Raw genomic sequence first — 16,544 nt, 5'->3', positions numbered from 1 at the left:
TATTGACCTATTCCTTTCAATTTTTCTTTTTAATATTGTGTGTGAACCCTTAGTAAATTGCTTCTTTTATCCGACCAGCAATCCAAAGAGACATGCAGCAAGTGCTTACAATTTGAGAAGCTGGAACCGGCATGTTCACCAATTATTTATGTAAAATAAATTGGTAATACTTTACTTGAAGGTATCTAAACTTAAAACAAAAAGTAAGGAAATTTGTGTTTATTATTTCTCTGTGGTAACAATGCTTTTTGGCACTAAGTCTTATACCGTTGGAAAGCCTGTTTAGTTCCCTTTCAAATGGTGCCCCATTTGTAAGGAACATGCATTTTTGGCATGAGAAACAGAGCTGAGTATGTGGGTTGCGCCCATGAAAAATTTGCCAAATCTTCTCTCATGACTTTAAAATCCCCCGTTATCACAAGAAACACGACCGGAGACGCAGACTCGATCCTGTACACTGCCGCTTGTATCTCCTCGGCCGCCTCCTTAGACACATTTTTATGTGGCACATAAACTGCCATCACAACCACATGTGAAAATTCACGATGGATATAATATGGGTGAACACTATTATTATCATTATCTCAGAGTTTGGAGTACAAGTATGTGTCTTAATGGACATATTATTTGGGTAACAATATTCCTCATCCACATACACCACAAGTCCGCCACCTCCTTTCTTCCCCGAATCCGCCGTTCTGTCCCCTCGAAGAACTTTAAATTCATCCACCGCCACTAGTTCATCAGTGTGATTTCTGTTGAGCCAAGTTTCGGTAAAGAGCATCAAACTTATCAATCTATATTCATGGAGAAACATTGGCATTGGCTCTCAGTTCGTCCATTTTGTTCCCAATCGACTGCACATTTCCCATGATCATAGACGGGATATAGGGTCGACATCTCCGTGATTTAAGTTTCTTTAAAACTCCGCCAGATTTACCTCTCTTTCGTCTTATTATCTCTTTCAGAAACTCTTGAAAATCCGCCACGGTAGCCAGTGACCCACTCCGCCATTGTTCCAGGCCAGCAAACGAGTAACAAACTCTCACGGCACAACACCCTCGATCGTCCAAAGACTGCAGGAGGTATGTGCAAAACGGCAACAACCGGCACTTCTTGACGTCCATCGCAGATAAAAAGTCTAAAAATATAAAAGAAATGTAAAATAGACGGTGGTAGCGTGGTTTGCCGCAGGAGCAGTGACCGGAAGTACATTGCTCAGAGGGCAAAAACAGGATGAAGGTAATAGGAACAGATGACTCTCACTCCCATTCAAAATATCTTCATTGTTTTGGATATTAAACCAAAAACATATCCATCCTTCCTCTCTATCACACACACACACACACACACACACCTGTCCAGGTGCTGAGTATTACATTGCGTGCTGTGCTGCATTAGATCAAAGATGTGGAAACACTTGTTATTGACAGAACTTTATTTCAAGAGATGTTCCATCACCCTTAATTTTTACATATAATTTACATTACGTTACATGTCATTCACTCAGTTTTATCCAAAGCGACTTACAATTGCTATATATGTCAGAGGTTGCACACCTCTAGAGCAACTAGGGCAGCGGTGTCAAATTCAATTTCGCTAAGGGCCACACTGGAAATGACGATCACAATAAGGGCCAGACATGTTGAGTTTATTGACACGCTTTTATTTAACAAAAAAGTAAATAAACTTTGTATTATTGCATGTCTCATATAGCTTTCTCCCATACAGTTTGGTTAACATAAAACAATAAAAAAGTCGGAAAAAACATTTCTTAGCCATCGTAGAATTTAGCAAGTCACGAAAAACAAACATTACATTGTTAAAAGCAGCTGCCACCCAGCCGACTCACAACAACCCGTTTCACAGCCTGAATATTAAAAAACTCTCTGCTTCTGCGAGGAATTCTGAGTCTCAAAGTCTGCAAATCTGTCAAATTCTGCACAGCAGTGTCGCATAATTACAGTGCGAAACACAGTTTCCTGATTTTTTTTTGGTTTGTTGCAGAACTAGTCGGGCCAAAATTAGCTGTGAACCTAAATTGAAATGCGGGCCGGATAAAAATTTGCAAGGGGCCGGATTTGGCCCCCGGGCCTTGAGTTTGACACATGTGAACTATGGGTTAAGTGTCTTGCTCAAGGACACATTTTGGTTGATGTATCGCAGTGGGAATCAAACCACACCAAAGGTATGAGTTATATCCACTGCACCATCACCACCCACACACACAGTATATCCATCATACTACATCACAGTATATCTAGCATATTACATCATAGTATATCCAGTATATTACATCACAGTATATACAGCATATTACATCATAGTATATCCAGTATATTACATCACAGTATATCCAGCATATTACATCATAGTATATCCAGTATATTACATCACAGTATATCCAGCATATTACAGCAAACACTCCTTTCACAGTAGGGCCTATACAATATATCACTTACTATTGATGCCTACTTGGCATAGTTTTATAATACACTTCCTGGGAAGCGGGCAGCTCACACGGCCAGAGATGACCTCTATAGACAGCGAGACAGAAAGTTTTTATTAGAGGATAAAAAGCACCTTTGCGCGTTGGCTTTGGGGACTGCTCTGCTCGGGATACTGCTCACAATTATCCACGCCGAGATATGACCCTTCGTTTACAAACCGGTAGGTTTAAGAAATAACCCAAACTAATGTCTTGACTTCAACATGTAAAGTCATGTATGTCATGATTGTAAAAAAAAAACAGTGGCTATCTGTACATCTTTGCCAAGCGCAAACTAGTACAGAAGGCATCAATAAATTGTTGGGAAAATCTCCACTGGATGACTCTATAGAAAGGTTGAAAATGGCAGTCCACAAACCAATGGGTAATGTCACTGCTGCTACATCCACTAATTTTACAGTCCATGGTCAAGCACCAAAAATGCTGGAGCCTTCATTTCCCAGAATAGCCATAAGACCATGCCAAAGCTTTGTAACACAGGCTTTCCATTATATGTTTTGTAGTCTCAAAGTCCGAGCTGAGATAACCCTGATGACATCAAAGGGGAACCAATTTTACAGTCTTTTCCAATTGCTAACACACTAAAATGACATGCATAGGACAATTATTTAAACTGACACACAGAGAGCAAAACCTCTTTTCAAGTCTCCAAAAGTCTAAACAAATTTTCTTTACTTTGGCACAAACGGTTTTTGCAATTCAAAAGTCACATGTTTGCCATTTTTAAATATGTCACTGAACATGGTTCTCTTTTGGTGATAAAAAAAATCATAAAATAATAATCTACAAATATTTCTTGTTTGTGAACAATTTCAAAAACACTTTAGTATTCAAAATGACAAAGATGAAGGTGAGCTAATGCCCAACAGTGTGTAGTTGGTTAGACAAAAATATGGTAATATGCACCTGGCCAAACACCTCTATGGTTATATTGTTTTTGGTTGCAGTGCTTCATTTCAATCAGTTTGGGTGTGTGGTTTTGTGAATTGTGTTAAGTATTTTGATAAAACCAGCCTAAAAATTGTGTTTTAAGGACTAGGATGCCTCTTTTTTTACTATATGCAAATGACACAAATTAAAAAACATTATAAAATTTGTCAAAAAGGCAATTTTTTAACTGATGTTTAAAAGAATCCACAGATACGGGGTGCAGTGTCCATGCCACTGCAATGGGCTTTTAATGAGTCTGTTTCTTCTGTACATGATACATTTCATTGATTTCTCTGCCTCTATTAGTTCCAATCAGGAAATACAACATGAAGATGAAACACAAATTAGAAAATTTTTCATAAAATATGGATGGCACAAGTCTTGACCTGGCTTTTGAAACGCTGTCATTTCATGTATTGACCTGGAAATCATCTGGCAAGAAAAAAACACATGGTTGGCACATGTCTTCTATAACATAAAAATATACTGTATATAACATATAAAATATATTTATTTTGTATGTGCAAACACAACTTTCAATTTATAGAAATAGATAATAATGATTCACAAAAACACTCACTCGCATAAAAAAATTTTAAAAACTTTAACCTACGTGGATGCTGTTGAATTTGGAATGCTCACCGTCGCTGGGCTGGATAACTTGTACTTCTATAGATGATGTAGCCTGACCGCAGTTTGTTTTGATGGTAGCGGTGTAAGTTCCATTTTTTGTGACATTTGAGAGGGTGGGCGACACATAAGTCACATTATCCAACCCATTGTCTTGCCTCACCATGGTATGAAGTCAATGTTATTCCAGGAAAAACGTTCAACATCTACAGTCCTGTGGTTTGTCCAAATTGGAATATATTATAGTGCAGTTTAGTGTTGCCATTTCTCCAGCTACAACTTCCACTGTTTCGTTGCACTTCAGTGTCACTCCTGGATGGAAAAAAAGGGCAATAAATGATATGATTTCCTTTTTTTAACTTCATAATGTATTAACAATATACAACATATTTGTTTCTGGTTAAAATCAATATAAAATACCTGAATTGATGAGACTCTGTTTTGTATAAAACTGTCAGCATAGAGCAGAGTCAGATACAACCACAGGGAGGACATCCTGGAAGTTGATCTGTCTTCAGAAACTAAAAGAAGGGAAAAAAAAACATATTTTACAGTTTCTCTCAATTGCTAAGATACCATTTCTTGAAACCCACATTCATTTTCTCAAAACTAAACACAAAACCAAATTCTCAAACTATATTCAAGTAGTGCAAGTACTACAATATTGAATGTCGTACTGAGTTAAAGATCGAGGAAACGGTCAGGTAAATAACTTTTAGATTGGTGCATTTTAATCCGCCTGTCTTTATTGTAATATTTGTTCAAATAACCTAAAATATTCTTGAGCACTTTAAATGAGTTTATGACATCTTACAAACATGTCACCTTGCTTCCTTGCACGTTTCTGATAAAAATATTATTTTTTTGGGTCATATGCTTATCTGCGTTCTTGCTGGGAGATAATCTGTCTGACTTTGTTTTGCACTTTACAGTTAAGGTCATTCTCGGCCCAGACAGGATGGTGTTGATTACAGAGCAGTTTGGAAAAGGACCAATTTAACTATTTCTTTTTTGTTTTACCAACATTTCATTCTGATTGTTTGGTATCGTTTTTTAATAAACCCCAAATTTGTCCTGCATTAAGGAACTAATGCTGCTTTAGGCATAGTAAGTTTCTATATCACGCAATCAGTGGTTTACACAGAAGCAGGCTGGACTTTGATCCTACAGACTCAACACCCTCACAAACAAAAATGCAATCTCAAAGTAGTATAAAACACATAGATAAAAAAAAAGTTTCCAGGGATGGATGTTATTGAGATGTGGCCTGTATTTCTTCTGTACACATTATTTAAGGATATATGATCCACTCGTCAATATGTGATTGCCAGTCTCTGTCTGACACAAGACCAGTGGTGGAAAGTAAGTCACAGTTTTATAGGGCTGCAACTAACGTTTATTTTAAGATAAGATAAGATAAGATATACTTTATTGTCCCCGAAGGGAAATTAGTTTTGGACTCGGTCCATTCCGCAGCTTTACAAAGACAACACACAATACAGAAAATAAGCATCTCTCAACACATACTCTCTTGCAACACAAAACACGCTCTCATATACATTAGAGAGGTACCTATATAGTAAGCACATTAACTCCTTTCAGTGGCAGTTTTTAATTGAACTACTCTGTCGGCTGCATTCTCCGCAGTAAGTGTAGCACAGCCCAATCCCAATAGCCTACGTCATTGTACGGTGTAGTCGATTGATATGTTGATTATTTTCCTGTTTAATTAATTAGTTGTTTGGTCTATAAAATAAAAATATGCAGTTCAGTGTTTTCCAAAACCCAAGATGATATTCTCAAATGTCTTGTTTTATCCACAACTTAAAGATGTTGATTTTACTGAACATATTCACATTTAGGAAGCTGGAATCAGAGCATTCCTTTTCTTTTGTTATGAAAAATGACTCAGAATGGGTTGAATGAATGAATGGGTTATCAAAATAATTTAATAGTTAAGTACTACTGATCATTTTTTGAGCTTTATAGGAAGACTGCAGCAGGTGATCCCATGAAGGAATGAGCACTTTCAAAGAGAGCTGAGAAGAAAAACTACATATGTATAAGTAGCAAATTAGTAGCCAAAAGGCTAAATTATAATTCAATTAAAAGGTGAGATTATTTAGACTCACACCGATGAATCGATTAATACTTGACAACTAATCGATTCATCTTTACAGCTTATACAATTAGAAGGTGTTGCAACCTTCAGATTTTACACACTAAACATATGAAAACGATAGTCCTATCGTCATAATAGTCCAATCATTTATCCAATATTAGTATATTTGGTGTATGTACTTTTACTTAAATAAATAATGGAGGACTTTTATTTTTAAATACATTTTACATGTAAAATGTAAGTTTAACGTAATCACATCTTCAACTACAACTACACTTACTGCAGCCTGTCAGCAAACTCTTGCTCAATAACTGCTTCAATTGCAGAACAGCAAACAAACGCACCATGGCGCACACTTATATCATTATAAACAGAAAAAGAGAGGTGCTTACCTCAAAAGTGTTTCTTTCCGATGGGAGCATTGAATGATTAAATCAAACAACACTCTGAAAGTAAATGAACTTCCAACCCACGCTCCACGCCTTGGGGAATTTTACTGTTGTTGCTGTGAAACTTAACCCATTCCTGCAGAGATTGAATGATTAAAGGAAGGTGAAGGAAAAGTGAAAGCGATGAACGAAGAGGTCAAGGACGGAAGAGAATGAGAGAGAAATGTTGATCAAATAGGGGATGAACGTAAGTATGTATATTTGAGTAGCCTACAGATACCCCTCATAAAAACTGAATTTCATGAATGTTAATCATTTGTTTGGGAACAAACAGTGTGATATGTAAATCACAAAAGCAGCCCTTTGTTTTTTACCCAGAAACCCAGAGGAGCAGTGCTTTTCCATTAGTGACAACAAACAGAGATGAGAAGACATTTTTTTCCCCTTTTTTTATGAAAAATTACTTAAGCCGATTAATGGCTTATCAAAATAATCTATTAGTTACTAATGAATTAATCTTTTTATCTTTAATGAGAAGTCTGCAGCAGGTAATCCCACGAAGGAATGGCCAATTTTAAGCAGAACTGACAAGAAAAAAAACCAACTACATTATGTATAATGAGCAAAATTAGTAGCCAAAAGGCTAAATTATATTTCAATTAAAAGATGAGATGACTTGCTGTCTTGGTCAGATTAGATTGATAACAATGATTCTCTGATAGGGTTTTTAAGGAAATGTTAAGCTCCAGAAATATATATATAAAAAATACTTAAGACTTCACAGAAAGGAGCAGCCAGAACAGTAGTTATTTGTTCTTTTCTTGTCATGTCTTGACTGTGGAGGATAATTAGGACCTACTCTGCTGCTATTCATGCCAAATATATTTTGGAATAACACAAGGTCATTTGATTGTTTCGTCAGTGAGCTTCTTCTGCCTGGTACGTGCCAGCCACAAATATAAGATGGATCAAAAGTGATTCATGGAGTGTCTGCTGGATGCCTGCCAACTTTCAGGTGATGCAAACAAGTCTTGTCACCCTTTCCATTTCGTCAAGGCTGAAACGCACGTACAGAGGCCTCATTAAGTTGCAGCTGATACGCTTCCACAGGATTTGCACTTTCCCGGAGCATGTGGAGGAGGCCACTAGTCCACTTTTTAGTGCGATGAGGTTGAGGGGTTACTCAAGGCGCTTCCTTAGAGGTATAAAGGCGGAGGTCAGCGGCAGTTTCACGAATAGAGAAAAAGACATCATTACCCGGCGGCCGTCTAGCTCGACCCTCGTTCCCCTGGTTATCACCTGCGCAGAGTCTGAGGAACCTGATACCATCCATCAAAAGGAATTTCCAGGGGACAATGGAAGAGTGTGACGTGCTAAGAGACTGCCGTATGATCTTCGCCTACAGGAGGAACAAAAATCTTAAAGATATTTTAGTCCATACCAACCTCAACAAAAATAATTACCCTAGGGAGGCGCTTCGGGGTCCGGATGTGGGTTTTAGAAGTCTCCTCCACAAACGGTCTGAACAGAGAGGACAGTACAAGTACAACATTCAGAGAGGATGCTGGCGCTGTTTGTTCGTTGCTTCTCCGCTTGCTATTGCCTCTTGTGTACTTGTTTGCATAGGCGCGGGAAGTAGGGGTGCTGGGGGTGCTGCAGCACCCCCTGTTGGTGGCAGCACCCGTTGTTGGCAAACTGCGATCAAACCCGTATTACCAATGGGCATTAATCATTATGGTGATAATTATCCAATCAGAATAAAATAAAAGTTGTTTAATGTAATGATTGGGAGAAGGTCGCATGCACTGTGTAGATTGGCTAAAGATAAAGGTGGGTGGGCATAGAGCAGGTTGTTTACATCGCACTGATCCAAGATCAGCTTTCTAAGAACGCGTTGAGATTGAAAGAGTGGAATTAATTTGTAACTGATCCCCGGTCAGATTGGGTTGTATCGGCGAGTGAAAGTGTGGAAAAGAGAGAGAAAGAAGCGGCTGCTATAAAAATGTCCCGCAAATAAATAGCTTTTTTAAAAGAGCTGGGAATGACGAAGAGGAGGATGTCGAGGAGCTAGCCAACGTTAGCTTGGAAGAATCGCTGCCTTCTACCAGCTACACTCAGCCACAGCTAACGGTGGCTAACGTTACCGTTAACTTTAGCGAAGTTGTTGTGGAAAAAGACAGAGATGAGGCCGGCGGTCATCAGCATTACAGAACAAGGTAATGGCCCCTCAGGTACCATCATCTCTGAAGACCCTGCACTACGGGGACCGATTACAGAGACCGTCCGGGAGGAAGTTATACCCAGAGGGATATTAGCCTTTCAGAATCGGCGGCATCTTGGAAGGGGGACGAGGCTGGCGGCAGAAAGACCCGCTCTCTCACTAACGAGGCACTGACCCGACACCTTCACAACGGTGAAACGGTACCACGGGAGTGGATTCTAGATCACTGTCCACCGGAGACATTTGTTGCGTTGCCTGTAAAGTGCTCCCAACACACAGCAGCGCATGTGTAGTCGGGTTTAGCGAGCTGCTGAGGGAGCTGGACTTTGAGGATTTGATCTGCGACTTTGCAAAGAAAAAGACAAGAAATTAGAACTTCTAAAGGTAAGAGCTATTATGCTATCTGTAAATTGACTAGGCTAATATAATCTGTTGTGACCGTGTGACCAGATAATGTACATATTTTGTTTAGTTTATTGAAATGCCATGCATATCAGACGTATTGCATCATAATTTTGTGATGCTGCTATATAGGCCTGTGTGAGACTTAGTGGTCAAGTCTATATGTTGGCTTTTGCAGTTTGTGAAGTAGCAGCTGACTAAGTGACTGTTATTTTACAACCTGCACTCAGCTGTGTTGTGTGATGGCATTGTTGTATCTTCAGTCAATCACGTTTCAGAATTACTATTGTGGTTTCTGCTTGGGTGATTTTTAGTGAATACTATATCGCCATAGTCTTGAGCCATACAACACTTTGGTATGATTTAATTTATTGTAACATTGTCTTGTGATGTGTGAGTCAGATGGCAGTACTTGGTTTATTGAACATACTTGATGCCTGCTCAGCTGGACTAGTCATTCATCTTTTTTTTTCTTCTTTTTTTTATTCGATAGTGACAGTGGATAGACAGGAAAGGGGGAGAGAGAGGGAATGACACGCAGCAAAGGCCGCAGGTCGGATTTAAACCCGGGCCAAAGGAATCTTTTGACCAGTAGTGATTGGCATGTGATTTAGTGGCCATTTAGTTCGAACCGTATGTAGCCTACTTCATGGAGGGGGGAGGCAGAGGTTGAGTCATTCTTCGCACCACCCCGCACCCCCTGCTGAAAATGACTTCCCGTGCCTCTGCTTGTTTGTTTGTGTTCGTTGTAACTTCCTCTCATCTCACCACTGGACCTTGCTGCCGTGGATCATTGGAGTGGAGCAACTCTAACTCGGGACAGCCTCTCAGCTGCTTCCCGAAGCCGCTCTGTCTTCTCGACCGGACTGTCGCCTCGCCGGCTAGCCGCTAGCTAGCTGGCTGCCCACGTTCACCCAACGCGTGGCGGCTTATCTGACTGCCTACCTTCCTTCTCACAGGCAACCTCCACCATATACAGTACGAGCCGTGACCGAGACTGGACTTTCATCTTCTCCTGTCATGCCTAGGATCATCTTGGCACTCACAGTCACAATCAGTCATCCACCTCTGTGCCCCTAGCCCACGGCTAACTGCTACCATGAAGCTTTCAGTCCCTCCGCTCTGCATCATGATCAAATATTCAACTCTGCAACTGGTCGAACTCTTCAACTACTCCATTCCATCCTGCATCCCAGTCATCAAACAGCTCGGACTTCTACGTCGACCCCGTTACATCCACAGAAGCTCTCGCAGCAAGTTTGTTTACTTCCACCACAGACAATCCATTCCATCCATCTGGTCACCTGCACGCTCTGTCTCCACCTCTCCCACGTCATCAGAATGCTACCGCCACTGGATCACATAGGTCTGAACGCACCGTCAGGCTGCACAGAAAACCCGGACTGGACTACAGTGCTATCCGCCCTTCACATACACCTACTGTCCACTCATTTGCAAATCCACTCACTGCCCCCCCTCAACTGCAATACCCCCCCTCCCCACCGACCACACACACTGCTAACCGGGTCAACCTCAGATCTCTCCAGCCTGCCCCCATCCCACCACCCTCTCACCATGTCAACTTTGCCCTCCTCAACACTCGATCACTCAACAATAAAGCCCCTGTCCTCCATGAACTAATCCTCGACAACACTCTGAACTTCCTTCTGCTCACTGAAACCTGGCAACAACCCAACAACTTCTTCTCCCTCAACCAAGCATCCCCCCCTGGCTACAACTACCTCTGCAAACCCCGCCCCTCCCGCCGTGGAGGTGGCCTCACCGTTATTTTCAATCAGAACTTCCGGATCACAGAACTCACCCTCCCCTCAGTATCATCGTTTGAATTTCTCACCTTCAAAGCTCTTTCCTCCATGACAGTCATCCTCATTTACCGGCCACCTAAACCAAATCCCTCCTTCCTCTCTAATTTAACTGAACTCCTCACACTAGCCTCATTTCTCTCTCCACGTCTGCTGCTACTTGGTGACTTAAACATCCACATGGACTCCCCCACCTGTAAGCTCTCATCTGAATTCACCATTTTACTGGACAACTTCACTCTCACCCAACATGTCACATTCCCCACCCATGAGAAAGGACACATCCTCGACCTGGTCTGCTCCACAAACCAACCGGTGCTCGACCTCCATCCATGCCTCTTTCCCCTCTCTGATCACAAACTGATACAGTTCACCATCCCTTCTCCAACCCCACGCCCCTGCCTCCTCAGAGAAATCACCTTCCGTAACCCTAAATCAATTGATCCCCACCATCTCTCTGACCTGCTCTCCACCACTCTCCACCTGGACTCAACCATCACCTCAGCTAATGATCTCACAAACCACCTCAACTTCATCTTCACCCTGGTACACACTTGGGGCCTCATGTATAAACGTTGAGTATGCACGAAAAGCTTGCGTACACTGGTTTTCACGGAGCCTTTGTGATGTATAAAAGATTAACTTGACGTGAGAATGTGCGGGCCGTCACGCAAACTGTTGAGCAGTCGTGAGAATGTGTGGGCCGTCCACAGTCTTTTCTGGCTCTGTTACGTGGCGAATTCTAACTGAAAAGTACCAAAAATCATTGAACATTACAAAATAAATTTTACACTACAGTTACTGGCATACCTCTGTGACGTTGTCCATGAAAAAACATAACAATATCCTCTGATACTCCATAAAAGTTTATTATATAAAATAAAATCATATTATGTGGAAAATGTTTCACATCTTTCACACTATCAACAGTAAAATTCACAGGCTACTTAATCTCTGTTAAACATGAGGACGGGAAATTAATGCTAAATCCACTTAAAAAATACTTTCAGTCATCGTATTTCACATAGATGAAATATCTTACTGGCAACAAAAAGATTGCCATGGAAAATGCAATAGTGTCTGTGAGTCTTTAGTTGCTTAAGCTCAGACATCCATGGCGCACAGGAGGCGGGACGCACGGATCCATCTCCCCAGGAACAAACGCTGTGTCGGGTGGGCAAACTCATGTGATGCGTAATTGATCCCGTGGATGATTTGTAGGCTATAAAGTGAACAAGGTGGACCCGGTCCACCAAACACTGGGCCATCTTGAATGTCTTGATTCTGCACATATTTCTGTTAGTGTAGTCCTATTTACTATTTCATTATTTCATCCATGCGTGGCACAGCGGATCCGTGTGCACTGTCGCCTGCCGTGGAGACGCTGGCCTCACTAACCTCTCCTCCTCTGAATCGGGTCTCCCTCGGGCTGGACTCAGTTTCACTGAGCGTACCAACACTTAATAAATAAAATACATGGCATTACATCAGTGAGTTCAAACTGCTTATTATGCGTAAGTTGGACTGACACTGAGATGCATGTTGTTCTGTAACTGGTGTGGCGCTGCCGCTATTCTCTTCATTTCCACTTCGACATTAAACATTTTTTTTTATTTCTACCATGGTTCGGTGCGTTCACTGCCTGGTCACCATTTCCCATTCTGGGCATTTTCTTTTATTGCTTATCCGAGATGACAAACCTCCAAACAGAAAACAAATTTCTCGCCTCCACCTCTGCGATGAGCACCTCAACCTCAGTCGCTGAAGTTTTTTTTTTTTCGTCTGCAGCGGGATAACCCATTGTGATTGGACAAAGAATGACGTTGGGGGCGCATTTATAGTAATTTCCATATTAATTTATGGGAGGAGGCAAGGCGGGGTCAGTCACTCATTCATGTGCGCTCAATTTCACGTTGATTGTGATGTATAAAGGAAAGGTGCGCAGGACCTGGCGTACGACCGGTTTTATACATGTGAATATTTCTGTGCATAGGTACTTTTCAAGTTTTGGCCGTATGCCATCTTCTGTTATGAAAGCTGCGCAGTCTTTTATACATGAGGCCCCTGCACTCCGGAAAATTAAACCACCAACTTGAACGTCTGACAAAGAAATCATCCCTCACAGTCCATCATGAAGCCTATAAACTCCATCTCACTGCCTACAAGACGCCCTCATTGCTGCCAAATCTGCCTACCTCTCCACCATCCCCCCCCGACCGCTGCCAAAACCCCACAACCCTCTTCTCCACAATGAACAACCTCATCAAGCCACCAACACCCTCCCTACCTCTACCTTGGATCTCTGCAACTCATTCCTCCACTTTTTCGCTGACAAAATCAACATAATTTACCAATCTCTATCCCCTGTATCTCACCTCTCAGTATCTACTCCAGCACCCACCATGGCCCCTCCTCTCCCCATCTCTCCTGACCTCCCCACCCCTCCTCCTCACTGCGTCCTCTCCGAGTTTGACCCGGTCACTCTTCCTGAAATCTCCAAACTCATCAGCTCTTCCAAATCCACTACCTGCTCCCTTGACCCCCCTCCCTACTCCACTCCTGAAGTCCTGCATCCCTGTCCTATGCCCCCTACCTCACTAACTCCTCACTGTCCCTTGGAACCGTCCCCACAGCCTTCAAAACTGCCGCTATCACCCCAATCCTTAAAAAAAACCTGGTCTGGATCCCTCCTCCCTCAACAACTACCGCCCAATATCCAACCTCCCCTTTCTGTCTAAAACCCTGGAACGTATAGTCGCCTCACAACTACAAACCCATCTTCATGCCAACAACCAATTCGAACCCCTCCAATCTTGTTTTCGCCCTCTCCCCAGCACAGAAACCGCTATCCTCAAAGTCCTCAACGACCTCATCACCTCTGCTGACACCGGTTCCGTCAACATCCTCCTCGACCTGAGTGCAGCCTTCGATACTGTGAGCCATAACATCCTGCTCACCAGACTCAAAGACCTCGGTATCAAAGGTACTGCACTCAGCTGGCTCCACTCCTACCTATCCAACAGATTCCACTTCATCTCTCTCCATAACCACACCTCTGCCACAGCCACGTTCACTCAAGGTGTTTCCCAAGGCTCCGTACTCGGCCCCCTCCTCTTCATCATCTACATCCTCCCCCTTGGTATGATACTCCGCCACTTCAACCTGGACTTCCACTGCTATGCCGATGACACCCAGATCTACCTCAGCACCAAATTCCCCCACAATCATCCCCTGTCCCACATCAACTCCTGGTGTACTTACAAACTTTCCAATCCATCGTTTTATGAGTACATAACCTATTTGTACTACAGTAGACGTTTGGTATCATTTCGAGCATTATTAGTGGGGTCATTTACGAGATACAAACGTGGGTCCATTAGCCCCTGCGCTAAGCTATTCAGCTGATAACGCTGCTCTACGCTAACTCTCCCAATGTTAGACCCAGCTGAAAAAAGCTTCTGGGGGGGTGTTTGGCTCCAGGTCATGGTGCAAAGGACCCTAGGGTGAAATTACTCCGAACCATCACTTTAATGTGGTTTATGCAATAAGGTGGAGGGCCTGCCACAAATTGTATGTGGGGGAGACAATAAATGCATTATATTTAAGAATCAAGCAACACCAGTATATTTTAAATAAGGGCAATGGCACAACTGTTTTATATGCACATTTTAAACTCCACGGCTCTCAAAATGTTCAGAGCATGGGCCTTGAGAGCAACAGCCTGGACCACAGCTCAGCGTCAGGCAGCGGAGAGGAAGTGGATCCATCTTTTAAAAACCATAGACCCTACAGGTGTAAATCAAAAATACTAAAATTGATCTAAGTTTTACCAGGTATTTTTAGAAATACTTCCTCCCACTCCTCTGGCCTCCTCTCTCCTTAGGTTTTATCTGGACCTCCTCTGCAGCGCATCATACCCAACCTTTTAATCCCCCTGCATGCTTTCTTTTCCTTTCCTTGTTTTTCCTTCGTTTTCTATTTTAAAAGGACTTTTTATGATTAATAATAACTGTATTTGTTATATTTCCAAATGTACGTATTTTATAGCATGTTTCTCAGACTTTATTATTCTTTCCTTTCAGGGGTTAATTTCTACCTGCAGAGGAGGTCCTACCTAATATTTTAATGTTTTTATGGGTTTTTTAATACATATTTTAAAGATGCCTTGGTTGTCCTTCATAATTTTTATTCTGCCTTACCTATATATTAATAATTTGATTGTGCTTCTGTCTTTATTGCTAATATTTATTATTATTACAAATTGAATTACCTCAAGACTTTAACATGATGATACCTATGCCATTGGTTTTATGCTTTTTTACTAACAGTGTGGTTTTATTCTATGATCGTTTTTAAATTGTTTATGGTTATTTATTGTGTGGCACTTTTTACCTTTTAAAGCACTTTTAAACACAGCACTTATTACTAATTTGTGGTATGGTATTACATAATGGTATGTGTATATATTTTTTAACCTCAAGGGCAAGTAATTCAGACAGTATTTATGACCTTTTAAATGTTTTTATTTTAATTTTTGAGTTTAAATAAGATGTTTTTAATATTGGGATAGAATTTAATTTGTATTGCAACGCTATTTATTTACATAACTCTAATATATATATATTTTATTTATTTTATGTGTTGATTTTGTAATGTCTCTAGGAGAGACACCAGGGTAGTTGTGGAGGTAACCTTTAATTTAAAGTTTTAATCTCCCACTGTCTGTCCTGTCCTGTCCAGTGGTTCTTTTAACCTGGTTTTAATATCGGGCCTTTTAAATACAGTAGCTTTTATATAACTGAACCCGGCTTTTAAGGAGTTCTTTAAGTGTTTTATTCACACCAGTGGTCCCCTTGTGCCCGTGCCCCTTGCAGCACCCATCCTGGGAAAGGTGTTTTAACCCAAACCTAACTCTAACCCTAACTTGTCATGACAAAAACCGAATGACACTTAATGGCAAAAGCGTTATGTCATAAACGTTTATGACTTGTTTATAATGTTTATGACACGTTCATGACAGTTTCATGTCACTCTTATGTAGATACCTTCAAGTAAAGTGTAACCAAAACATTTACAGCAAATTGATTATTAAAATGGTTGATTCAGTATTTTTGATCAACGAACTGATTGATTGTTTTAGCGCTACACACACTGTACACATACAGCACCTTTGAAGGTTTAATCCAGTCAAAAGACAAAAACAAACGTACTTACTTACGTCTAGTCGTATTGAGATATGAAATTAGTTAGGGCCCGAGCATTGAAACTGAAGGAATTATTATTTCTTCGTCCGGCAAATTAATCACGTTTTTGAGGGGCTTAACATACTCAAAAACTCACCAAAATTGGCGTTCACATCAATTCTGGTGAAAATGTACGTATTTTAAGGGTTCCATTTCCACACGTCGTACCTTAACGAACTCCTCCTAGAGATTTCATCCGATCAACTTCAAATTTGGTCTGTGTCTGCCTGTGTTGCTGCCTCGCTGCACGGCCTGCCTTCCTTCACAGACCCCGG

This window comes from Perca flavescens, chromosome 21, assembly GCF_004354835.1.
Source record: "Perca flavescens isolate YP-PL-M2 chromosome 21, PFLA_1.0, whole genome shotgun sequence".
In the NCBI taxonomy this organism is placed as follows: Eukaryota; Metazoa; Chordata; class Actinopteri; order Perciformes; family Percidae; genus Perca; species Perca flavescens.
The sequence above is the reverse complement of the archived record's forward strand: the minus strand, read 5'-3'. Positions refer to the sequence as shown.